The 26,377-nt window shown below is 48.4% G+C and overlaps 1 protein-coding gene across 1 annotated transcript in view; it reads right to left on the reverse strand.

Moving 5' to 3' along the window:
• The window catches only part of LOC307207685 (uncharacterized protein), a 102,417-nt gene extending 91,503 nt beyond the window's left edge, over positions 1–10,914 (reverse strand). The window contains exon 1 of the mRNA XM_079961788.1: positions 10,675–10,914. The gene's annotated coding sequence lies outside the window, so the exon portion shown is untranslated. The remainder of the gene's footprint in view (positions 1–10,674) is intronic.
• Between the last annotated feature and the right edge of the window lie 15,463 nt (positions 10,915–26,377).

Consider the following 26,377-nt stretch of genomic DNA (forward strand, 5'->3'; position numbering starts at 1 on the left):
TTCAAACTCCAGTGAAGGACGCAAGAGGGAGGGAAAGGATTGGAAAGGCACCAGGAAGTGTTTCCTCTGCCAACGGCCAGGACATTTTGCCAGGGCCTGTCCACAAAGAAAGGCTTGGCAAGGGATGGTGGGAGCCGCTGGTGGTGAGGAGGAGGGGGAAGAGGAGAAGGTGCAGGGAAATGCCAACGCTTGGCTGCCAATCAGCGGGCACAGCAGCCAGGCCAGCAACTAATAGAAGTGCCCCAACCAGACCCCCCCCCAAGGCAGCAATAGCCATAGAGGTGGTGCTAGAACTCCCAAACGGACACCCAGTCAAGGTGAAGGGACTGCTGGATTCAGGCAGCTCCTGCAATTTCTTCAGCAAGGACTTCGCTCTAGAGCACCAACTCCACCTACTGCCCCTGGATTTCCCCCTCCAAGTCACAATGATAGATGGCAGGGAACTGCTGGGAGGGGAGGTGACGCATCAGACCCCACCAATGAGAATGAGGGTTTCCAGGCACACGGAAACCATTGCCTTTCACGTGGCCACACTGGCGGGACCCCCAATAATATTAGGCATGAGCTGGCTAGCACTACATGATCCAGTAGTGGCTTGGCATCAGCGGACGGTCACCTTTGGGTCAGCTCACTGTTTGGAACACTGTCTAGGGGGGCGAAAGCCAAGGATGACGGTGGCCAGGGTGGCGGGAATGGCAGTGGAGCCAAGAGGAGAGATGCCACCACAGTATGCTGACCTGCAGGAGGTCTTCAGCGAGAAGGAGGCGGACAGGCTACCACCCCATAGGCCCTTTGACTGCCAAATGAACTTACTCCCAGGGGCTCAGCTGCCGGTGGGTAAGCTGTATGCCATGTTGGACCGGGAGATGCAGGAGTTGCGGGATTTTATTGACAAGAACCTGAAAAGAGGTTTCATAAGAGAATCAAAGACAAAAAACACACTAATCAGCCCAGATTAGTCGTAGATTATAGGGCCTTGAACCTTGTATCAGAACCCGTGACCTTCCTGTGGAGTTTGGAACTGACAGGGTTAAAACTCCATGGTGTCCTGTATCTGGGAGGAGCTTGACGCAGAGAAGTGCGTCAGTGTTCAGACTTGCTTTCGCTTCTGTCTGAGACACAGCTCAGGCTCAGAGGCTGCGTGTGTGTGCTTTTGGAAACACGGAGATGCCGTAAAGCTCCGATGGAATGAGACTGATTTATGGCTTGTAAATAAATGCTTCTAGAGATAAGAACCAATCTGTCTTTGGACTTGATTTATCCCTCTCCCATCTCACACGGACGCAGGACCGCTGCTGCTACTCTGCTCTCCTGCCGGGTCAGCTTCAAAGCAGAGGCAACGCAGGGAAGCCTGACTGGACGCAGGATTTGTTTACCCGAAAACTTCCCAATGCCCAGAATTGATGACATTTTAACACAGGTGAGGAAGGGGAAAATCTTCACCAAGCTGGACCTCAGAGGAGCGTACAATTTGATTAGGATGAGGGAGGGGGACGAATGGAAAACCACCATGTTCACCCCCCTGGGGGCCTTTGAGTACTTAGTTATGCCATTTAGATTACAGTCAGGCTCAGCCTGTTTTCAAGCCTTCATGCACCATGTGTTGGGTTCCCTGCTGTACAAGAACTGCGTAGCCTTTCTGGACGACGTCCTAATCTATTCGGATAATGAGAAACAGCATGTCAAGGACATCAGGGAAGTGCTAAAGAGACTGCAGAAGCACCAGTTCTGGGTCAAGCTGGAGAAGTGCCAATTTCACGCCAGAGAAGTTGAATTTCTGGGGTACAAGTTGTTGGACAGGGGCCTAGCTATGGACCCCAGCAAGGTGCAGGCGGTGCTGGAATGGAAGACCCCCAAAACACGGAAGGATGTGCAGAGGTTCCTCAGGTTCAGCAACTTCTACCAGAAGTTCATCAAGAACTTCGCCCACTTGACCGCACCCATCACGGATTGTCTCAGTAGCAAAAAGAAGTTTGCCTAGACAGAAAGTGCCCAACAATCCTTCGAAAGACTGAAGAAGGCGTTCGCTTCGGAGGAGCAATTCCTGCACGTGGATCTGCAGAAGCCAATGAGGCTGGAGACCGACGCATCAGACCGGGCCATCGGAGCGGTGTTGTTGCAGCCAGGGGGGGTCCAGCAAAGCTGGAGACCGTGCGCCTTTTTCTCGTGGAAACTAAGCAAGTCGGAACAAAACTACACGGTGTATGATCGTGAACTGCTTGCGATTTATGCAGCCTTTCAGCGATGGAGACATCTGCTAATAGGGGCCCAGCACAAGATCCAGGTGTGCACGGATCACAAGAACTTGGAATACTGGAGAACGGCTCGAGTACTCAACCAGAGACAGATTCGATGGGCACAGGAGTTCTCCAAGTTCTTCTTCGAGAGCCGGTACGTGCCGGGAGAGGAGAACATAAGAGCAGACGCTCTATCCCGGAAGCCGGAGTACATGGAAGGAGAGGGACCGCCGGAAGTCAGACACATATTCCCAGAGGAACGATGGGTGTGTGGGGGAGCGTTGGTTGGGAAACGAGAACTAGCCGAGCTGATTCGCAACGACGAATTCGCTCAAACAAGAATCAGGGAACTCCGGGAAGCGAGGGAAAACCAGGGAGGCTTTGAGGAAAGGGAAGGGCTACTGTACTACAAGGGGGTGATGTACGTACCAGGGGAGACCTTGAGGGGAAGGGTGCTCAAACAGCTCCACGACAACCCAACGGCGGGGCACTTTGGTCAGCACAAAACCATGTTGCTGGTTACCAGGCAGTTCTGGTGGCCAAGGGTAAGGGAAGATGTACGAGAGTATGTACAGGGGTGTGACCGCTGCCAAAGGGCTAAAGGGGAGAGGGCTGCCCCCGCAAGGTTGCTGGAACCCTTACCCACGCCGGGAAGACCCTGGGAGGTGGTATCCATCGATTTTATGACAGATTTGCCCAAGTCTAGAGGGAAGACAGCAGTCATGGTAGTAGTGGATCTGCTAACCAAAATGTGCCATTTCATAGCTTGCTTGCATGCAGTAACGGCAGAGGAAACAGCCAGGTTGTTTGTTGAATTTGGAATGGGGCAGGAGTTTGGAGCTGAGGAGGCTCTTAAACTTGGAGGGACTTTGAAATATGTTGCTAAATATTCTTTGGATTATATTGATGACTGTGGGGAGTGGGACTGTGAGGAAGGAGAAGGTTTGATGAGGGGAGATGGACATAATTATGGGTTGAAATTCCCCAGGGATCTACTCCTCAATGAGTATAAACAACAAGAAGAAGATCTGCAGAAGGGGCATGGAAGCGATTTAAGAGCCTCGGACATAAGACTACCAGGTTGATGGACTAAGATGGATTGGACAGTAAGGACTGACATGACCCGAGACCAGGAAAAAGGGACGTTGGAGGAAAATTGGAAAATCTATAAAGAAAAATTTTAATTTGGGGAATCAGTGGAAAATTAATGAATATTAGGGAAAATGTTGGAATGAAACTGTCTGGCTTTAGTAGAAATGTTATATGGAATCATGTATAAATAAGCATTAAGTTTTAAGCCTCAAGGTTTTTTACGGTATGATAAGGTTAAATAAAGTAACGCAAATTCTTAGCAGAAACATGGTAAAACTAATAACGGTTAGAAGGATGTTGGAATGATCTTATGTGATTTTAGCAGGATTGATATAAAGGAGTTGGGAATAACTGATTGTTAATCGGTGACAGGAGGAAAAGTAAGACTATATTATACTAGGATAAATTACAGGATAAAATATTAAAAAAGAAGGAAAGAATTTGCTGAAATGGATAATTGATCTAGAATACAAAAAAAGGGAGGTGTGAGGAGGTCAAGGAAACAAGCTAATGAAAGAACATAAAGGAAATACGATGCTTTTTTTTTTAATTTCTTTTTTTATTTAAAGGGTTTTATTTTTCTGTCCCCCTTCATGGATCACTGCCTTGCCGTGGCGAAGGGGCTTGAAGAACTCAGAGAAGCTATGAACTATGCCGAGCAGGGCACCCAAGATGAACAGGTCAAAGTGGAGAGTTTTGACCAAACGTGATCCACCTGGAGGAGGAACCGGCAAGCCACTCCAGTATCCCTGCCAAGAAAACTCCATGGACAAAGACAACAGGCATATAAAAGTTATGACGCTGGAAGATGAGCCCCTCAGGTCGGAAGGCATCCAACATGCTACTGGGGAAGAGCGGAGGACAAATACAAGTAGATCCAGAGCTGATGAAGCGGCTGGGCTAAAGCCGAAAGGACGTTCAGTTGCGGATATGCCTGGAAGCGAAAGGAAAGTCCAATGCTGTAAAGAAAAATATTGCATAGGAACCTGGAATGTAAGAACCATGAACCTGGGTAAGTTGGATGTGGTCAAAAATGAGATGGCAAGAATAAATATTGACATCCTGGGCATCAGTGAGCTAAAATGGACGGGAATGGGCGAATTTAGTTCGGATGACCATCATATCTACTACTGTGGGCAAGAAACCCGCAAAAGAAATGGAGTGGCCCTCATAGTCAACAAAAGAGTTGCGAAAGCAGTACTGGGTTGCAATCTCAAAAATGATAGAATGATCTCGATACGAATCCAAGGCAGACCTTTTAACATAACAGTAATCCAAGTTTATGCACCAACTACTGGTGCGGAAGAAACTGAAATTGACCAATTCTATGAAGACTTACAACACCTTATAGAAGTGACACCAAAGAAGGATGTTCTTCTCATTATAGGAGATTGGAATGCTAAAGTAGGGAACCAAGAGATAAAAGGAACAACTGGCAAGTTTGGCCTTGGAGAGCAAAATGAAGCAGGGCAAAGGCTAATAGAGTTCTGTCAAGAGAACAAGCTGGTCATCACAAACACACTTTTCCAACAACACAAGAGACGACTCTACACGTGGACATCACCAGATGGGCAGCATCGAAATCAGATTGATTATATTCTCTGCAGCCAAAGATGGAGAAGCTCGATACAGTCAGCAAAAACAAGACCTGGAGCTGACTGTGGCTCAGATCATCAGCTTCTTATAGCAAAATTCAAGCTTAAACTGAAGAAAGTAGGAAAAACCACTGGGCCGGTAAGATACAATCTAAATCAAATCCCTTATGAATACACAGTGGAAGTGAGGAACAGGTTTAAGGATTTAGATCTGCTGGACAGAGTGCCTGAAGAACTATGGATGGAGGCTCGCAACATTATACAGGAGGCAGCAACGAAAACCATCCCAATGAAAAGGAAATGCAAGAAAGCAAAGTGGCTGTCCAATGAGGCCTTACAAATAGCGGGGGAGAGAAAGCAAGCAAAATGCGAGGGAGATAGAGAAAGATACAGGAAATTGAATGCAGATTTCCAAAAAATAGCAAGGAGAGATAAGAAGGCCTTCTTAAATGAGCAATGCAAAGAAATAGAGGAAAACAACAGAATGGGAAGAACCAGAGATCTGTTCAAGAAAATTGGAGATATGAAAGAAGAAGAGGTGGCAAGAATACACAGAGGAATTATACCAGAAAGATATGGATGTCTCGTACACCCCAGGTAGTGGGGTTGCTGACCTTGAGCCAGACATCCTGGAGAGTAAAGTTAAATGGGCCTTAGAAAGCACTGCAAATAACAAGGCCAGTGGAAGTGATGGTATTCCAGCTGAACTATTTAAAATTTTAAAAGATGATGCTGTTAAGGTGCTACACTCAATATGCCAGCAAGTTTGGAAAACTCAGCAGTGGCCAGAGGATTGGAGAAGATCAGTCTACATCCCAATCCCAAAGAAGGGCAGTGCCAAAGAATGCTCCAACTACCGCACAATTTCACTCATTTCACACGCTAGCAAGGTTATGCTTAAAATTCTACAAGGAAGGCTCAAGCAGTATGTGGACCGAGAACTCCCAGAAGTGCAAGCTGGATTTAGAAGAGGCAGAGGAACCAGAGACCAAATTGCAAACATGCGCTGGATTATGGAGAAAGCTAGAGAGTTCCAGAAAGACATCTACTTCTGCTTCATTGACTATGCAAAAGCCTTTGACTGTGTCGACCACAGCAAACTATGGCAAGCTCTTAAAGAAATGGGAGTGCCTGATCACCTCATCTGTCTCCTGAGAAATCTCTATGTGGGACAAGAAGCTACAGTTAGAACTGGATATGGAACAACTGACTGGTTCAAAATTGGGAAAGGAGTACGACAAGGCTGTATATTGTCTCCCTGCTTATTTAACTTATATGCAGAATTCATCATGCGAAAGGCTGGGCTGCATGAATCCGAAGCCGGAATTAAGATTGCCGGAAGAAATATCAACAACCTCAGATATGCAGATGACACAACCTTGATGGCAAAAAGTGAGGAGGAATTAAAGAAGCTTTTATTGAGGGTGAAAGAGGAGAGCGCAAAATATGGTCTGAAGCTCAACATCAAAAAAACGAAGATCATGGCCACAGGTCCCATCACCTCCTGGCAAATAGAAGGGGAAGAAATGGAGGCAGTGAGAGATTTTACTTTCTTGGGCTCCATGATCACTGCAGATGGTGACAGCAGCCACGAAATTAAAAGACGCCTGCTTCTTGGGAGGAAGGCAATGACAAACCTAGACAGCATCTTAAAAAGTAGAGACATCACCTTGCCAACAAAGGTCCGTATAGTAAAAGCTATGGTTTTCCCAGTAGTGATGTATGGAAGTGAGAGCTGGACCATAAAGAAGGCAGATCGCTGAAGAATTGATTCCTTTGAATTATGGTGCTGGAGGAGACTCTTGAGAGTCCCATGGACTGCAAGAAGATCAAACCTCTCCATTCTGAAGGAAATCAGCCCTGAGTGCTCACTGGAAGGGCAGATCGTGAAGCTGAGGCTCCAATACTTTGGCCACCTCATGAGAAGAGAAGACTCCCTGGAAAAGACCCTGATGTTGGGAAAGATGGAGGGCACAAGGAGAAGGGGACGACAGAGGACGAGATGGTTGGATAGTGTCTTCGAAGCTACAAACATGAGTCTGACCAAACTGCGGGAGGCAGTGGAAGACAGGAGGGCCTGGCGTGCTCTGGTCCATGGGGTCACGAAGAGTCGGACACGACTAAACGACTAAACAACAACATTTTTCTGTCTTTTTTTCTTTTTTTATATTGTGGTGTATTGTTTGGTTTTTGTTTAATGTGGTATGTTCATTTTTGCTTTTTGTAATTGTTTAAACTTTAATAAATATCATTAAAAAAAAATTAAATAGGGGTGGTGTTTGAACTTGCGCTTTGCTAATGTTACAGAATTGGCAGGGGGGGCACTTGTGGTAGAGCAGGTTTCTTTGGCCTTCTCCCCCTTCCTTGCTTGCCCCTTCTGCGTTCCCATGGCAAGTCCAGCCGAATTTGGCTATGGCGTATGGAGCATATCTCCGCCTTCAGACGGATGGAGCCAGGCAGCTTTCCGGGTCATGTGCCCAACTTTTCATGAGCTGATATTAAATCCCAACTACAGCTGCTTGTTACAAAGGGTGGGGGCCGATTCCAGTAGGTTAATGATATTAACTCTTTCCATGCTCATTTCTGATGCTCAGAAGCAGGTGCACCTTTTCCTATACCTTCCTGACAACATTCTCAGTCTGACACACAGCATTTACACAGAAACACGGATCAAAAACAAAAAACCCTTCACATAACTCCCTTTCTAAAATACACTGAGACTATCTTATAACATATCTCCATTATAACACACAAGTTATTCAGGTATACAGGACTGAGGCCGTGTAGGGCTTGAAAGGTCAGCACCAACACTTTGAATTGTGCTCAGAAACGTACTCAAACATTCCTCTGCAGTAAAGGAGGCAAATGGAAGCCTTCCCATTGTCTTTGTGCTTACAAATACTGTCTTAAGGAGGGATGAACAGGGTGGGCCTGTGATCTGGATTCAGGAACTAAAGTATTTACCATCACAAAAGAATGGCCAGGCTGCCCAGATAATGCAGTTAGTGACCATTAACAGGTATCCATGGGGACAGGTTTTCTGCTGTAGACCGCCTCCTGTGATGTAGACAGTCTCCTTCTGTATGATATTTGGGGATGGTGGTCTTGGGTGGGCAATTTCAAAAGACTATATAAGGCCTTGCACACCTCCCTCCTGGTTGTGGTGAGGGGGGGACACTGTTGCAACAGGGTAATAAAGATCAGGCTTACTAGCCGCTTTGCTTCCCATATACTCTGGTTGGCCTCTGTTATTTTCTCCTACCAATATGGAACCCACTTAAGGACTATATGGGCTCTTGGATACCCCATAAGGGGAAAGGAGCAGGCTTTTTCTTAGAACAAAGGTCGTAAGAATATGTTTGGTTGGCACGCTTATTTATAGCAGGATAAAACTAAAACACACAGGAGCTCTATGAATCAGGTTATTCAGAAAATCCTTTTTACAGTATGGGATAAATATAATAATCTGCTGGAAAGAAAAACACCTCTTTGGCTCCAACCCACAAAAGCATCAACTTTAAAAAAAATGCAATACGGAAGAAGCAATGGGCAACTTACAGAGATCTTTTGGACTTTTCAGAAGAAAAAATAAAACTGAATAAACAGGATGAGGTGGGAGGTGTGGTGGCAGATTGGTTTCAATACCATCAAATCATCCTGTTTGGACAAGATAAAGGGAGAGGTTTTTGGACTGAAAGTTCACAGTTTGAAAGAGATATTATTGAGAGGAAAGAGAAAGTGTTTCTCAAATTTCAGGTAGAAGACTGTCCAATCTGAAGAAGTGTGCATGCACACGAAAGCTTATCCCCAGAACAAACTGTTCAATGAACAGATGGTTTTCAGTGGAAGAGATCTGCACAAGTAGCTAAGTGTGAAGCAGTAAAAATGAAAGTGCAACCTTGTGAGCAGAATACTCCACACATCTTGGGGTCTTTGTGTAATAATTGTGCAAGTCAGACTTGAGGCAAGTGCTGAAGGCTCTTCAGGGCTGGCAACTTCTTCCCAATCCCACTGGGTTCCAACAACCGCACTAACACTTAACCGTACAGAATAGGCACCTGGATGCAGAAGCCAATCCAAAGGGGTGGCTGGTAGTGGAGGTGGTGAAATGCATAAGTTCTGAGTTTTTCATGTGCGCTAAAACTCAGCCTGCTTGGTTGTTGTTTTTTATTTAAAAAAATATTTTTACCAACATGCTATAATATTATTGTTTTAGTTAAATAAATTGTTTAAGTTGTTATTAAGGAAATGTTGTCCAAATATAGACAGTAAACTTATTAAACCTCAGAATGATTTCATAATTATCTGTCTATGTACTTCTAATAGTGTAACCAAATCAGAAATTTTTGATTTAAATAGAATCATACTGACTAGTGATTTACTGTAAATTGTGATTGAAATCAATTTGACTTATATCAAATCCACCCTGATTGCAATCTACCACAATGTCTGAAATAAGGATGGAACTATACAGAGGCGAACAGGACAATGTCCTGGCAGCTGCTACTACTTAGGGGTCTGAAACGGATAAATGAAAATATTATCAATCATCACACACTCAGTTTCATCAGCAGGCAAGCCAAGTTTCATCCTAGCAGGACTTTTGGGTTTGCACTAGGCTATAATTGGTGGTATTCAGGACAATCCAAAGTATGGAGATGAGTCCTAGTGAATACAGATGATCTGGGACAGCCAACACCCTCAGCAGAGAGGCTGGGTGATGGGGGTGGGGGTCAGGGGTGCTGGAAGGGGAGGGGTCTCTGTCGAGGCTCCTCTCCCTTCCTTTAACCCTTCCATGGACTCCCTCTCTCAGTTTCCCAAAAGGGACCCAGCCAGGCGCCCCACGACCCCAGGGATTCCTGGGGACAAACTGGTAAAATCAGCAATGATACACTGGGTCAGAAATATAGGTCATGATTAGAGCTGGGCGATATATTGGTAGAATGCCCAAGACTGGCTTGAAGTTTACATCGTGATAACTGTTTCCTAATACTGAGCTGGCAATATATTACGAATCACAATGTGTTTTCAACATTGCGATAACTTACCAGCTGAACGCTGTAATGTTCTCACCAGCTAAACCTCACAATATCACCTGCTAAACGTTGCCATGTTATCAGCAGCTAAACATTTAAATCAGCCACAAGGTCTGAAATAGGGGTGGAACTGTACAGAGGAGAGCAGCACAATGTCCTTGCAATTGCTACTACTTAGAGGTCTAAAATGGATAAATGACAATATTATCAATCATCATCTCAGTGGGACTTTTGGGTTTGGGCTAGGCTACCAAATGGTGGTATTCAGGACAATCCAAAGTATGGAGATGAGTCCTAGTGAATAGAGATAACCTGGTAGTGTCAAGAGGGAAGGGGGGGGAGAAGGGGGGTCAGGGGTGCTGGAAGGGGAGGGGTCTCTGTCGAGGCTCCTCCCCCTTCCATTAACCCTTCCCTGGACTCCCTCTCTCCCTTTCCCCAGCCAGGCGCCCCACGACCCCAGGGAGAATGGGGGGCCTCAGCCCCACCCCCAGCCCTGCTTGGGGCGTCCTGGGGGGGGGCAGGGCAGCTGAGCATCTCTCGGCCCCCCAGGAAAGAGAAAGGGGAGTCTGGCGGTGCTGCTGCTGCCCAGGAGATCTTGCCAGGTGTAGATCCCTGCAGGTGTTGGCTCCCCCCTTCCCCCCTGGGTCTCTTTCTCCTCCCCTTCCCCCCTTATCCCCCCTCCCCCCCTATTTCCCCCCTCCTCTCCCTCTTTACCTCTTGGTCCTCCGCCTCCCTGGCTCCGGATTAGTCCGCTTTCCTTGTCTGCAATAGAAAGGGGGGCGGCGGCGACGGGGGGGGGGCTCTTCAGCGACGCCCCTCCTCCTCTTCCGGTCTGGGAACTTCCGGCGCATTTCGCGGCGACACTTCCGGCTCCTTTTGAGACGCGCGCATCCCTAGAGCTACGAAATTAGAGCAGCCCCTCCCTGTGTCCGGAGGGGAAGGAGACGGGACGGCGCTGCCTCTGGCCTCCTGCTCTGGGGGCTCCATGGGGACCCGGCCCCCTCCCCCCAACTGCCTCTCCTCCTCACGGGGAGTCTCACTGGGGTCTCCTTCTGGGCCTCCTTCTGCAGGCCAAGCACTCAGCCGGGGTCCTTCTGCATGCAGAGCAGCTGCTGCATTGCTGAGCTCAGCCCCCTAGCAGCCAAGCCCCGCTTCAAACACCAGCCCCCCTCCTCCCCCCCCCATTAAAAGACCCCCCACTGGATTCCCCCGGGAAAATGAGTGCAGGAATGACGGACCTTCCAACCCAAGAGGGGGGGAGGAGCTGTCAATACTTGTGGAACCAGTTTCCCAGAGGGGGGGCTCCGGAAGCATCTCCTGCTGGGGGACTGGAGGAGTTTTGGTTAACCCCCCCCCCCCCCGGTCTGGGCCTGGATGCAGTTGACCTGAGCAACCTGCAGCCTGAGTTAGTGAGGGTCCATCACCTCCTGGCAAATAGAAGGGGAAGAAATGGAGGCAGTGGGAGATTTTACTTTCTTGGGCTCCATGATCACTGCAGATGGTGACAGCAGTCACGAAATTAAAAGACGCCTGCTTCTTGGGAGAAAAGCAATGACAAACCTGGACAGCATCTTAAAAAGCAGCGACATCACCTTGTCGACAAAGTCCGTATAGTTAAAGCTATGGTTTTCCCGGTAGTGATGTATGGAAGTGAGAGCTGGACCATCAAGAAGGCTGATCACCGAAGAATAGATGCTTTTGAATGGACTGCAAGAAGATCAAACCTCTCCATTCTGGAGGAAACCAGCCCTGAGTGCTCAGTGGAAGGACAGATCCTGAAGCTGAGGCTCCAGTACTTTGGTCACCTCATGAGAAGAGAAGACTCCCTGGAAAAGAACGTGATGTTGGGAAAGATGGAGGGATGAAGTCCTACGGAGGTTGATTCTGTGCCCCATAATGAAGGGGGTAGTTCATTCTCTAGTTCAGGAGGGAGTTTGGGAAATTGGCGGTCTGATTTCGCTTCCTGTATCATGCCCTGGCATGCGGGGACAGAGTCTTCAGGCATATACAAGTAGATGCCATCCCCGGAACATTGTATTGTGGCATTTAGTTTACAGAGCAGATCTCTGCCGAGGAGGTTTACAGGACTGCTAGTTAGGAGGAAAGTATGCTCCGCCAGTAGGGGTCCGAGAGTGACTTTAGCCGGTTGTGAGAGTGGGCAAGTGCGGGGTATCCCATCCAGTCCCATGACCTTCCTGGTCTCAGACCCTGGTTCCAGGTGGCTGTCGGTTAAGGTGGAGTATGTGGCTCCTGGGTCGATCTCGATAGTACAAACAGGGTCTTCTGGTGATAATGCCAGGACAGGACAAATGGCTTGGGTTGGGTTGGGATCCCCTTTTAGTTGTCAATATGTCTCCTGGTCGTCAGGGGGTGGTTGATTTGGCGGGTGTAAGGGAGGAGCAGTGGCGTTAGTCCAAGGGTGAGTAGTAGTAGTAGTAGTAGTAATAATAATAATAATAATAATAATAATAATAATTTATTTGTGCCCCGCCCATCTGGCTGGGTTTCCCCAGCCACTCTGGGCGGCTTCCATAGAAACCAAAAATACACTAAAATATCACAGATTAAAAACTTCCCTGAACAGGGCTGCCTTAAGATGTCTTCTGAATGTCAGGTAGTTATTTATTGCTTTGACATGTGATGGGAGGGTGTTCCACAGGGCAGGCGCCACGACCGAGAAGGCCCTCTGCCTGGTTCCCTGTAGCTTTGCTTCTTGCAATGAGGGAACCGCCAGAAGGCCCTCAGTGCTGGACCACAGCCTCTGGGCAGAACGATGGGGGTGGAGACGCTCCTTCAGGTATACTGGGCCGAGGCCGTTTAGGGCTTTAAAGGTCAGCACCAACGCTTTGAATTGTGCTCGGAAACGTACTGGGAGCCAATGTAGGTCTTTCAAGACCGGTGTTATATGGTCTCGGCGGCCGCCCCCAGTCACCAGTCTGGTTGCCGCATTCTGGATTAGTTGTAGTTTCCGAGTCACCTTCAAAGGTAGCCCCACGTAGAGCGCATTGCAGTAGTCCAAGCGGGAGATAACTAGAGCATGCACCACTCTGGTGAGACAGTCTGCGGGCAGGTAGGGTCTCAGCCTGCGTACCAGGTGGAGTTGGTAGACAGCTGCCCTGGATACAGAATTGACCTGCGCCTCCAGGACTGCTAGTTAGGAGGAAAGTATGCTCCGCCAGTAGGGGTCCGAGAGTGACTTTAGCCGGTTGTGAGAGTGGGCAAGTGCGGGGTATCCCATCCAGTCCCATGACCTTCCTGGTCTCAGACCCTGGTTCCAGGTGGCTGTCGGTTAAGGTGGAGTATGTGGCTCCTGGGTCGATCTCGATAGTACAAACAGGGTCTTCTGGTGATAATGCCAGGACAGGACAAATGGCTTGGGTTGGGTTGGGATCCCCTTTTAGTTGTCAATATGTCTCCTGGTCGTCAGGGGGTGGTTGATTTGGCGGGTGTAAGGGAGGAGCAGTGGCGTTAGTCCAAGGGTGAGTAGTAGTAGTAGTAGTAGTAATAATAATAATAATAATAATAATAATAATAATAATTTATTTGTGCCCCGCCCATCTGGCTGGGTTTCCCCAGCCACTCTGGGCGGCTTCCATAGAAACCAAAAATACACTAAAATATCACAGATTAAAAACTTCCCTGAACAGGGCTGCCTTAAGATGTCTTCTGAATGTCAGGTAGTTATTTATTGCTTTGACATGTGATGGGAGGGTGTTCCACAGGGCAGGCGCCACGACCGAGAAGGCCCTCTGCCTGGTTCCCTGTAGCTTTGCTTCTTGCAATGAGGGAACCGCCAGAAGGCCCTCAGTGCTGGACCACAGCCTCTGGGCAGAACGATGGGGGTGGAGACGCTCCTTCAGGTATACTGGGCCGAGGCCGTTTAGGGCTTTAAAGGTCAGCACCAACGCTTTGAATTGTGCTCGGAAACGTACTGGGAGCCAATGTAGGTCTTTCAAGACCGGTGTTATATGGTCTCGGCGGCCGCCCCCAGTCACCAGTCTGGTTGCCGCATTCTGGATTAGTTGTAGTTTCCGAGTCACCTTCAAAGGTAGCCCCACGTAGAGCGCATTGCAGTAGTCCAAGCGGGAGATAACTAGAGCATGCACCACTCTGGTGAGACAGTCTGCGGGCAGGTAGGGTCTCAGCCTGCGTACCAGGTGGAGTTGGTAGACAGCTGCCCTGGATACAGAATTGACCTGCGCCTCCATGGGCAGCTGTGACTCCAAAATGACTCCCAGGCTGCGCACCTGGTCCTTCAGGGGCACAGTTACCCTATTCAGGACCAGGGAGTCCTCCACACCAGCCCGCCCCCTGTCCCCCAAAAACAGTACTTCTGTCTTGTCAGGATTCAGCCTCAATCCATTAGCCGCCATCCATCCTCCAACCACCTCCAGACATTCACACAGGACCTTCACCGCCTTCACACTGGTTCTGATTTGAAAGAGAGGTAGAGCTGGGTATCATCTGCATATTGATGGACACCCAGTCCAAACCCCCTGATGATCTCTCCCAGCAGCTTCATACAGTTGTTAAAAAGCATGGGGGAGAGGACGGAACCCTGAGGCACCCCACAAGTGAGGGCCCAGGGGTCTGAACACTCATCCCCCACCACCACTTTCTGAACACGGCCCAGGAGGAAGGAGCGGAACCACTGTAGGACAGTGCCCCCAGCTCCCAGCCCCTCTAGACGGTCCAGAAGGATGTTATGGTCGATTGTATCAAAGGCCGCTGAGTGATCTAGCAGAACTAGGAAACAACTCTCACCTTTGTCCCTAGCTGGCCGGAGATCATCAACCAGTGCGATCAAGGCAGTTTCAGTCCCATGATGAGGCCTGAATCCCGATTGGAAGGGATCCAAATGGTCCGCATCCTCCAGACGTGCCTGGAGTTGTTCAGCAACCACACGCTCAATCACCTTGCCCAAGAATGGAAGATTTGAGACTGGGCGATAGTTGGCCATACTGGCCGGGTCTAAAGATGTTTTTTTAAGAAGCGGTTTAATGACCGCCTCTTTCAGCGGATCTGGGAATGTTCCCTCACAGAGGGAAGCATTCACCACCCCACAGAGCCCATTGCCCAGCCCTTCCCAGCTTGCTTTTATTAGCCAGGATGGGCAAGGATCAAGGAGACAGGTGGTTGGTTTCACGCGTCCAAGCAGCCTGTCCACATCCTCAGGGGTAACAGATTGAAATTGATTCCATGCAACTTGACCAGACAGAGCTCTAGCACTCTCCCACCCCAGCCCTGCTCCCACGGTGGTGTCTAGCTCCTTCCAAATATGAGTGATTTTATCTGCAAAAACTTTGCAAAATCGTTGCAGGAGATCTTGGGGTGTTTACAAGGCCCCGGTGGTAAAGGTGGTTCCGTTAAATTGCGAACCACCTGAAAGAGTCTCCTGCTACTATTTTCTGCAGATGCAATAGAGGCGGTGAAGAAAGTCTTCTTCGCCGTCGCTATCGCCACTTGGTAGGCTCGACGTTAAGCTCTAACCTGTGTCCGGTCAGATTCGGAGTGAGTTTTTTGCCACCGACGCTCTAGCCGTCTCAGCGATTGTTTCATCACCCTCAGCTCCGGGGAAAACCACGGGGCTGTCCGGGCTCCATGCAATCGGAGAGGGCGCTTCGGAGCCAGACAGTCGATAGCCCTGGTTAACTCCGCATTCCAGCGGGCCACCAGGGAGTAGGTGGATTTATGGCGGGCATTATGGTGGGCATTTGAGTCCGTGGACCCGGTTGGGGTCGTTGGCTTTGGGGTAGTGAATTCGGGGGCACTTGCAGAGCATAGGCTGTAGGTGGCTGGTTCCCATATCCCTGGGTCATATTGGGACATGATGGGAAAGGAGGATAGTTGGTTTTATCATAAAAATATTTAAATTCTTGACAGAACCTTTTTATTTGTCCCTCTTCCTGACAGTGGAAACATCCTCTGGTGGTGGGTCCCCACTGCCTGTAGGCATTGGGGGGGTCCTTCTCCCCGGACCCCTCTTCCTCGGCCGAAGCCTCTGCCCCAGCTGGGGCTAGGTTCCATGCTCAGTGCTAAGATCTGTTCAATTTCAGGTTTGGTCTCCTTTCGCTTCCTCTCATCTCGGGAATTGTAAACCGATTTGGCTATAGATAGGATTTTGCTAATACTCTTCCCGTCATATCCTATTTGGAGGTTTAGGGCTTTTCTGATATCTGGGCTGGCTTGGTCCTTTAAAAAGCCCTTCACGATAACTTCATGCTGGGAGTTCTCCGGGTCTATCCCCCCCCCCCCCCCATGTTTTGATAGCTGATACCAGCCTGGTGTAATAATCCGATGGGTGCTCGTTTGGTCCTTGCAGTACTGTTTGGACCTTCGTCCAATTGACGGTACGCTGTCCAGCAGCTTTTATGCCGTCCAAAATTGCTTTCTTAAATAAATTTAAGCACCAGATCCCGTTGGTGGTGTTGTAGTCCCAGGTTGGTTCTATACGTAAGCATTGAGCTGAGAGGGCCTCTAACACTTCGGGACGTCCTCTCTGATAGTCCAGCAGTTCTATGGCCTCTCCAGCTTTGGCCAGAATGTCCACCTTTTCGGCTTCGTTAAAGAGGGCGTTCAAAAGGACGTGGACATCTGGCCAAGTGGGCTTGTGGGTGGAAAAAATAGCGCTGACTTGGCGATGGCACTTATCCGGATCATCCCTCAGAGAAGGCATTTGATTTGACCAGGTTACTAGGTCAGCCGTATAAAAGGGTTGGTGCGCGTAGACCATCCCGGGGGGTCCATCGGGTTGGAGAGGTGGAATAGGCAAGGCCCTTAGGGACATATGGACCGCTGTAGGACTCGCTTGACTAGAAGTCCCCGGGGTTTCTCTGGGTTTTTCTATGGGGTTTTCTGCAGGACTACAGTGCTCTGGGGTGGGGTTCTTATTTGTTCTGGCTTGTAATCGTGTAAGTCTCTGATTCCTGCCACCCCCCCCCCCCCGTGCTCCTTCTTCCCCTGCTTCCTCGCCGCTATCCAAGTTGTCGCTAGGGGCGGGTGGTGTCGGTTCTCTATAGTAAAAGGGGATCAGGGCTTGTTCCATAGAGTCGTCTGCGGGGTGTCCCTCGTGGGGGGGGGGGGCAGAGGCTGCCTTCCGGGATTTAATATGGGCAGCTGATAAGATGGGGCTCCCTTCGAGGCTTGGAGTAGTCCTTTGACCGTCTCAAAGGCGGTCAAATACTCTAACTGACGGTGTTTTTCTTCCATCAGGTATTGTGATGGCCTGGGATTCCGATTCAGAGGCTGAACCAGAGGAATCCCAGCCTGCACAGGAGTCCCCGCCTCCAGGGCCGGCTGAACTGGGGCAGGGCCTTGATTCTGAAGCGCCTGCACCTGTGCCAGATCCTCAGGAGCAGGCATCAGGTGATTCCACTCTGGCTCCAGAGGTGGTTGAGGACTCAGTGCCTGCAGGTGAGTCTCCCCCTGGGTCCAGTAACCCTTTAGCCTCTCCTGAACTGCAGAGGCTCAGGGCAGAGAGGCGAAGGGAACTGGTTTCTCCCAGGAGGAGTGCTCGCCTTAATGCCAGGAGAGGCGGGTCTCCTGGGGGCCGGGACCGCCCCTGGCCTCAGAGAAGATAAAGGCCAGTCAGCCCGGTCCCAGGTTGCGGGAGCAACATCGATGAAGAGCTGTTTCGGCCAGCATCCAGTCCTGTTCCTCCAGTGTTCCTGTCCCCGCCCGGCTTCCTGCTTCAGACCTCGCCCCGCTCCTTCGGAACTGTTTCCAGGCTATTGACCCAGGACCGAACTTTGACTACACCAACGGTAACCTTCCCCCCGGGACCAGCACAGGTATTTTCTTAGGTGTTTCAGGCGGTCTTCATTAAACGAGCCTCCTCTTGGCCAACGTAGTTCTGGTTTGGCGGAGGCGGTACTAGCGGGCCAGGTCTCTGTACAGAGGTCCTCTAGTTTTTGTTTCGACAACAATTTATGGCCAGGAATTGACTTCCAATAGGTGATAACAAATTCAAGAGGGGAGTCAGGGTCCCTCTGGGACTGGGATGGCTTTCTGGAAACCTTCCTCCCAGAGTGAGCCCACTCGTCCTTGGAAGCCTGGGTACCCATATTATGATTCACGCTTGTCTGGGTAGAGAGAAGGGAAAAGAGAGGGGTCGGTAAGGATTTAGGTAACTCGTACAGGGGTTTATTTAGGGAGGGTTTTCTATCTCTTGTCGCTTGGCAACTTCCTAGCGGTTTTAGTGAGCTCTAACTATCCGGTTTCCTTTTCTATTCCTTTCCTTATTTCCTGTTCCATAACTTGGGGTTCCTTTCCACTCTGCTGATCCCGCCCAATTCGTCATGGGCTATCCCTCCTGGCAACCTCCTACCTATCGTCACAATCTCAGGAAAAGGGGCCCTACTGAACGCCCGTGTCGTGCGGTGCCAGATCAGGTGATCCCTGGATAGAGTTTGAACCGAAGATCCCCCTTGCTATCGGAAGCGGGCTCACGTACGATACACGTGTTACATGGCACCGGCCGGTGAGGCTGGGATTAATGATAGAAAGCCAGACCCCTTCCTGCCCCCTTGCCAGGCGCTAGGGAAGTTCGGAAAGAGAGCTCCAACCCCTTGCTTTCAACTGAGATGCCCGTTGCGGAGAGTCGGCTGTCTTTCAAGTCGGCTCTCTCCGTCTTACTTTCGGGCTCCCAATTGGTGCGGCTGGCTGGAGGGTTTTCAAGAGAAAGAGATAGAGCTCAGAACCCCCCTTTCGGGTCGAGTGGCCGTCCACGGTCTCTCTCACTAACCGGACCAAGAGAAAGGTAAGAAGGAGCGATAGAGAGGAGGGCAGAGAATTCAGTTGCCAGGAGATTTCCACCCCTCTTCCCACCAGTGCACTGGATTTTCCTTTTTCCTTATACTCACGCGTCTTCTAGGATGATCCCGGGATCGATGAATAAGCCGGCTGGATCCCTCTTTGCTCCCCGGCTGAACCCTTGGAGCGTTCGATTACCGCCCAGAAGATGGCCAGAGGTCCAAAAGGGTCCAAGTTTATTGCGCAACTGGTTCAAGGCGAGATTGAACAGTGAGAAAGGGGTGACATGAGCTTTTGAAACTTCCCTCCATGTCCCATAATACAGTGCAAAATACATCATAGTTACATCATGAATACATTAAAGAGAGGTTGGGTGACACAGATTACATCATGAATATATTAAAGAGAGGTTGGGTTACACCGGATTAACATATGGAGGAGGGAGGGGGGAATATGCAAAGCTGGAGATAAGCGCAGATAAGCATTTCCTGAGTACCGGTGATGAGAAGACAATGGTCCATGTACGCATAGTCTGCCACCTGGCATTGCCCGGAGGAAAGGCTTGGCAGAGTGATTTGACAGGATTAGGGCCTTGACACCTTGCTTGAGGGATTATGGAGGACAGGGGAGGTGTCATGGAGTCCTAGAGAAATTGAGCAAATTTGGCACGTTGATTTTCTATGAATTTTATAGATTTTTGTCCCTTTTGACAATTGGAAATAAATGGATATATAGTAGCAAAGAAGAAGGTGAAGAAGACATGCCCCCCCTTCCATTAAATCAGGGCTGGCCAAATGGGACTCAGCTCCGTCCCCTCCTTTCCCCCCCCTGCATTAAAGGAATCATATAAATTGAAAGGCTATGCAGGCGATCTTGTAATTATGGTAGAAGAGCCTAAAGAGTCTCTTCCAAAAGTTATAGAAAAAATCCAGGAGTTTGGGCAAGTAGCAGTATTCAAACTAAAGAAAAGTAAAACCAGATTATTAGTTAAAAATTTAGAAGAAGTAGACAAAAAATCATTTCTCAAGTTACAGAAATAGAAATCCACAAAAAGTTAAATATTTAGGAATTTGTCTCACAAGCAGAAATATCAATATTTACAAAGACAATTATGAAAAATGTTGGAATGAGATAAAAAGGAATCTAGTGTTCTCAAAGCTACCAGCATGAGTTTGACCGAACTGCGGGAGGCAGTGGAAGACAGGAGTGCTTGGCGTGCTCTGGTCCAGGGGGTCACGAAGTGTTGGACACGACTAAACGACTAAACAACAACAAGAAATATGGGGAAGAATGAATCTCTCCTTATTAGGAAGAATAACAGCAGTGAAGATAAATGTTGCTTTAATTCCAAACAATACTGGTAATAAGCGATGCAGTTTCCTTTAAGAAGTGCCAAAAAGATATACCCTATTTTTTGCACCATAGGACGCATCGGACAATAGGACGTACCTTGTTTTAGAGGGGGGAGAACAGGAAAAAAAATTCTCCCCCTCTCTGCCCAGCACCCCTTCAGTGAAGCGGCAGGAGGCGCTGTGCAGAGAGGGGGAGAATTTCCCCCCTCTTGTTTTCCCACTCTAAAACAAGGTGCCGTTTAAGGTGCGTTCAGGCAGCTACCTTGGAAGTCGGTGTGCACTGACCCCTCTCGCTCTCCAGGCTTCAGGTTCCTTTCGACCTGCCCCACCACCTGGAAGCCCACCACCAGCCCCAAAGAGCAGGTCAGGGAGCAGCGGAAAGGCGCAGCGGAGAGGCTGCTGCCATAGTCGTGCATCACCTGAAGGCGCTATCCACCAGCTGCAGGACTGTTTTGAGAGAACCAATTGGGATATTTTCGATCGTTCAGACCTGGAGGAGCACACGGCGGCAGTTCTGTGCTATATCAATCACTGCACAGACACTGTCACAGTAAATAAATCCATCCGGTTTTATCCCAATCAGAAACCCTGGATGAATAGAGAGGTCCAGTGCCTGTTGCGGGAAAGGAATAGGGCTTTCAGGTCGGGCGAGGTGCAGCTTTACAGTGTGGCAAGAGCAAACTTGAAGAGGGGTATTCGACGGGCAAAACTGGTCTATAGGCAGAGGATTGAGGATAATTTAAGGAGTAACAACACAAGACAGATGTGGCAGGGGATTCAGCATATTACCAACTACAAACCTAACCTTGGTGCTGTCGATGGTGACCCTTTGCTGGCGGAGGAGCTTAACTTTTTCTTTGCTCGCTTCGAGAAGGAGCCACCTGAGACGCCGGTATTACAGCCACCAGCCCATAGGGGCCCCTCATTCACTGTAGAGGAGCATGAGGTGAGACAGGTATTGAGGATGGTGAATCCGAGGAAGGCTGCTGGACCTGATGGCATCACGGGAAAGGTGTTGAAGGGCTGTGCGGATCAGCTGGCGAAGGTCTTTACTAAGATCTTCAACAAGTCCTTACACCAGTCTATTGTCCCACCCTGCCTGAAGTCGTCAACTATTGTTCCTCTGCCTAAAAAATCTACAATCAGTAGTTTGAACGACTACAGACCAGTTGCACTGACTCCAATCATCATGAAGTGTTTTGAGAAACTGGTGCGCCGTCATATAATTTCCTGTCTTCCATCAACTTTTGACAACTACCAGTTTGCATACAGGGCAAATAGATCCACGGAAGACGCTATCACTATCACTCTCCATGCTGCTCTGTCCCATCTGGAGCAGCCGGGGAGTTATGTGAGGCTGCTGTTTGTGGATTTTAGCTCTGCTTTTAACACTATCCTCCCCCATAGACTGGTGTCCAAGCTAGAGGCGATTGGACTCTCCAACTCCACCTGTCTCTGGGTTTTGGATTTTTTGTCAGAACGTTCTCAGAGGGTTAGAGTGGGGTCACATATGTCCACAGCCCTTAGCCTTAACACCGGCTCACCACAGGGTTGTGTGTTGAGTCCCCTGCTCTATACTCTCTATACGTATGATTGTACAGCCATCTATCCCAGCAACAAAATCATCAAGTTTGCTGATGACACTACGGTGGTGGGGCTCATTTCAGGAGGGGATGAGTCCGCCTATCGGGACGAGGTGGAGCGGCTTTGTGTTTGGTGTGGAGAGAACAATCTGGCTCTTAATACGGCTAAGACCAAGGAATTGGTGGTGGATTACAGGAAAAAAAAGGCGGACATTCAGCCCTTGTATATCAAAGGGGAACGGGTGGAGAGGGTGGCGGAATTCAGGTTTTTGGGAGTGACTATCGATCAGGGCATGACTTGGAGCGCAAATACCACTGCTCTGGTGAAGAAGGCCCAGCAGAGAATTTATTTCCTCAGACTTTTAAAGAAGAACAATCTGAGTGAGAGACTGCTGGTGTCCTTCTACCGAGGCTCCATAGAGAGCATTCTCACATACTGTATTTGTGCCTGGTTCTCCAGTTGTACAGCTAGGAAGAGGAAGGTGCTCCAGAAGGTCATAACCACAGCCCAAAGGATTATTGGTCATCCTCTCCCATCTTTGGAAGAACTGTACGGTTCCCGTTGTCTTAGGAAAGCAAACAACATCCTGCAGGATGCATCTCACCCGGGATACAGTCTGTTTGCACTACTGCCTTCTGGCAGGAGATATAGAAACATCAAGTCAAGGACAAATAGACTGAAAAATAGTTTCTATCCAAGAGCTGTGGCCTTTTTAAATGCTGTAACTCGATAGTGTGACCTGGGAGTTTGATGGGTGTGGGTGTGGGTGTGGCTGGAATGTGGTTTGTTTGGTTGTTGTTGTTGTTTTGCTTTTGTTGTTTTTAAGGGATGGCATCCAATTTCGTTGCACTTGTGCAATGTTGCACTTGTGTAATGACAATAAAGAATCTATCTATCTATCTACCTCTCCAGCTGGGAGAGGGTCGCGGGGCTATGGCTTCTTTAGGCCCTCACACGCTCTCCCAGCTGGAGAGGTGGCGCGTGGCTAAAGAGGATCCTGCCATAGCCGCGTGTCACCTCTCCAGCCGGGACAGGGTCGCGGGGCTATGGCTCCTGCAGGGCTCCCCACGATGCGGATGTTTCAGGGCGCCGCTCGCTTCGGGCGGCAGGTTGCTATCCGCAGCGTGGGGAGCCTTGCGGGGAACTCCCGCAGGGCTGCCTAGGCTGCGGGTGTGTTCCCGAAACACCGGGCGCTCTGATTTCAGCGCACCCGGCACTCCGGGAAGCAGGCTGCTATGCTCTATAGAGGTTCCTTCCATAGCTGCGCGTCACGTCTCCAGCCGGGAGAGGGTAGCAGGGCTATGGCGTCTTCGCTCCATAGGACGCACACACATTTCTCCTTCATTTTTGAAGGGGAAAAAGTGCGTCCTATAGAGCGAAAAATACAGTATCCAAATTTATCTGGAAAGGGAAGAAACCGAGAATAAAATACTAACAGACGTCAAGGATCGAGGAGGACTCTCTCTTCCAGATTTAAAATTGTATTCTGAGCAAGCTGCATTACTTGGGTCCGGGATTGGATTAAATTAGAAATCACGGATCTATTAGATTTGGGACATGATAACAGATTTGGTTGACTTGCGTGTTTACGGTACAAGAAATGGAAGATACATAAAGGATTTCATAATCATATAATTAGGAAAGCATTGATAAAAGTACAGGGAAAATATAAAGATTTATTAGAGCAAAAAACTCCTTGGTGGGTAGTCCCAACAGAGGCAATGTCAATCAAGATACCAAAAGATATACCAAAAGACAAGAAAAAATTATTTATGCGACAACAGCGGCCAGAATTCTACTAGCACAAAGATGGAAAAGCGATGAAATACCAACAAAAGAACAATGGCAGGAAAAGTTGATGGAATACTCTGAAATGGCAAAGTTAACTGAGAGGCTCAAATATAAAGATAATGACTTTTTAAAAGATTGGGAACCTTTTACAATGTACATACAGAAACAATGCATTGAAATGAACTCGCAGGATTTGAGTAATACACTTACAATGGACAAACATAAATAGAAAATATAAATATAAAGTAAAAATGTTAAGACCAGATAAATGATACAACTATAGTTTTAGTATATAAGGTATATAAAAGTATAAGCAGAAGAAATAAATCTGTTATAATCCAGGAAAATGTTGGGGGAAGTTGCGGGGGTAGGGGTGGTAACTGAAATTATAATATGTAATTTGAATGTTTGACAATGCTAAAATTCTTTCAATAAACAAAAAATATTTTTTAAAAAAGAAGTTATCTTAATGCTGCCCGCATTTTCAAATAAACACAATTTCCCTCCATATATTCAATAAACATTTCCCAAACTTCTTTAAACGTACAGTGGTACCTCGGGTTAAGTACTTAATTCGTTCTGGAGGTCCGTTCTTAACCTGAAACTGTTTTTAACCTGAAGCACCACTTTAGCTAATGGGGCCTCCTGCTGCCACCGCGCCGCCAGAGCCCGATTTCTGTTCTTATCCTGAAGCAAAGTTCTTAACCTGAAGCACTATTTCTGGGTTAGCGGAGTCTGTAACCTGAAGCGTATGTAACCTGAAGCGTATGTAACCCGAGGTACCACTGTATGTTCTTCTTGTTCTCTTATTCTATTTGTTAGGTCCACAAGCTGCGCATATTCCATCAGTTTAAGTTGCTATTCTTCTTTAATCGCGACTTAGCTCATTTTCCATTTTTGGGCTAACAAAACATAGTAGTAGTAGCAGTGGCATACATAAATAGCTGTTATGTACTGACCTTGGATCCTAGAACAATAGGCAGGTTGGATCCCAGAATACAAGTATATTTCAATAGGTTTTTCCAACACCTGGGAATGTCCGTCTCTGTTGTAGTTTTTTTGAAAAGTACATTTAAACATTTTTTTTTCCATTTCATTATGAATTATTTCCCAATACGCTTTTACCCTCTTACAGATCCCCCACATATGACAGAACGATCCCTCAGTCTCATTACATCTCCAAAATGTTTCTGAGGACAATTCAAAGTGTTGGTGCTGATCTTTAAACACAAACCCTTGGCCCTGTGGACCGGAAGAAGTGTCTCCACCCGCAAGGCTGAGGTCCTCCGCCAAGGGTTTTTGCTGGTTCCCTCAAGGAGAACATCTATCTCAGGGATGTCCAACGGGTCAATTGCGATCTACTGGTAGATCCCAACGAGGTTTTGGTAGATTGTGGGTCGATCTCTGGCTCCTTTTCCTCAGCGTCCTTGAAACTGACTCCTGCCCCCCCTCACCCCCCCTCCATTGTTGTCTGATCAGTGGAAGGGAAGAAGGAGCTTTCTCTTTGTGGCTGTTTTCATCCAAGTGATATAATTGTGAGTGACTTTTTCCCTTTGACCCTTGCCTTTAACCCTGATCCCCCAAAACCGAACTTCCCTCCCAAGAAAGTATTTGTATAAAAACGAGGCTTTTCTCCTCAACAACTTTGACCTGAACCCAAATAAGGGGGGTAGATCATTGCCAGATTTTAATTCTGAAAGTAGATCACAGTGTCTCGGGAGTTGGCCACCCCTGATCTATATGAAGCGGCTGGGATAAATCATTGGGGGGGGGGGATTGGGGCTGGGTGTTCATCAGTATGTAGATAACCAGCTCTGCCTCTCCTTTAAATCGGAACCAATGAAGGTGGTGAAGGTCCTGCGTGAGTGTCCGAAGGCGGTTGGGGATGGATGGTGGCTAATGGATTGAGGTGGAATCCTGACACGACAGAAGTACAGGGGCAGGCTGGTGTGGAGGACTCCCTGGTCCTGAATGGGCTAACTGTGCCCCTGAAGGACCAGGTGTGCAGCCTGGGAGTCAGTCTTGACTCACAGCTGTCCATCAAGGAGTAGACGAATGGGAAAGATATTAGATAGGAAAGAAACCCAGAAACATAAGGGTCATAGGTTCAGGATATTCTGCAGAACCAGGAAGCACTCCTCAGAGGGGTCAACTGAATCAAAAGAAATGGAAGCTCCGATAGAGCGTCTGAGACAGATTGTTTTGCAATAAATCTTCTAGCTAATTATGACTTGCATGCTGTGTTATCAAGACGGCAGCCTGGGCTCCTGACACTGTCTACCAGCTCCACCTGGTATGTCGGCTGGGACCCTCTCTGCCCACTCCTTTATGTCTGTTAACCCCCCCCGGGGGGGGGGAGATTCCACCATAATCACACCCAGCTGTTACCAACTCCATCTGGTACGCAGGCTAAGACCCTCCCTGCCCACAGACTGTCTCATCAGAGTGGTGCATGCTCTGGTCATCTCCCGCTTGGACTACTGCAATGTGCTCTCCGTGGGGCTACCTTTGAAGGTGACCCAGAAGCTACAATTAATCCAGACTGGGGCAGCTAAACTGGAGACAAGGGGCGGCTGCCGGGACCATATAACACCGGTCCTAAAGGATCTTCACTGGCATTTCCAAGCACAATTCGAAGTGTTTGTGCTGACCCTCAAAGACCTAAACCTGAAGGAGTGTCTCCACTCCCATCATTCAGCCCGGACACCGAGTCGCCTCCGAGCGTCTGATGGTGGTTCCCTCACTGTGAGAAGCAAAGTTACAGAAGTAGATAAAGAATTACACAACTTTTAGAAGACATCTGAAGGCAGCTCTGTATCAGGAGGCTTTAAATGTTTGATGTTTTTATGTGCACTGTAAGTTGTCCAGTCGGCATTATTATTATTATTATTATTATTATTATTATTATTATTATTATATTATTACTACTACCACTACTA

This window comes from Podarcis cretensis (assembly GCF_951804945.1).
Source record: "Podarcis cretensis genome assembly, chromosome: 2".
Lineage (NCBI taxonomy): Eukaryota > Metazoa > Chordata > Lepidosauria > Squamata > Lacertidae > Podarcis > Podarcis cretensis.